The sequence below is a fragment of the Penaeus monodon genome, chromosome 32 (assembly GCF_015228065.2).
Source record: "Penaeus monodon isolate SGIC_2016 chromosome 32, NSTDA_Pmon_1, whole genome shotgun sequence".
Classification (NCBI taxonomy): domain Eukaryota; kingdom Metazoa; phylum Arthropoda; class Malacostraca; order Decapoda; family Penaeidae; genus Penaeus; species Penaeus monodon.
In genome coordinates, this window is record NC_051417.1 from 7,063,067 (window position 1) to 7,063,842 (window position 776).

General features: G+C 34.7%; 1 protein-coding gene across 1 annotated transcript in view; it reads left to right on the forward strand.

Annotated features, from left to right (window-relative positions):
* LOC119593262 overlaps positions 1-776 on the forward strand; it is a 21,591-nt gene that overhangs the window by 7,498 nt on the left and 13,317 nt on the right. The window lies entirely within an intron of this gene.

The window sequence follows — 776 nt, forward strand, 5'->3', positions numbered from 1 at the left end:
AACATGCCGATATGTCGCATACACTGCAAGGAAAACGTTTATCGTGATTATTAAAGCGTCTGACATTCAAAATCTCCTGAAAAAGAGCCAAATCAGAATTAATTAGTTCTTTGGAAAAAAAAATAGGAATAATCTCAATACAGATTTTCAAATTTAGTATCAGTAGCGTTATCAACAATATCATCAGTATTCTTCCCATTATCGTACCATATTCTTAGCACTCTGAACTCGCATCATCATTGGTAAAGTACAGGAGAATACATACATTAATCATTTATTAAAATATACATAATAATCTTGAACGAAAACCATTTCTAATTTTCTCGCAGTGAAACACTAACACCTCTATAATAATTCTGTCTTAAATTGAGTTATACCTAATCTAATACCTAAGTTATACTTAATCTAATTTTGATTAACAAAGTTCACAGTGCAGAGAAAATTAATTTTACGTTTCCGATACGGCACGTTTTAATGAATTTCACGTCCTTTGTTATTGTATATATTGAGCGACCTTTGGTAGTGTAATATAAAGGCCTTTGGTGTAGTGATGCTGCAGTTTCCACGAGATGTTTTGAACTTCTGGCGTGACTGCAGGATGGAAGTTTTCAACCAAGTGAATAAACCTTGTTGTGAATGTCGACTGAGTGATGCATGTCAACTTTGTATTATGCTCGTGTTTCTGCAAAGGTGTGCGGAACGAGATGGAATTATTTGATGTTCATCGCTTCAAGGAAGTGTACTATGAGTGCTCCGCCAGCCTCGTATGAGTTAAC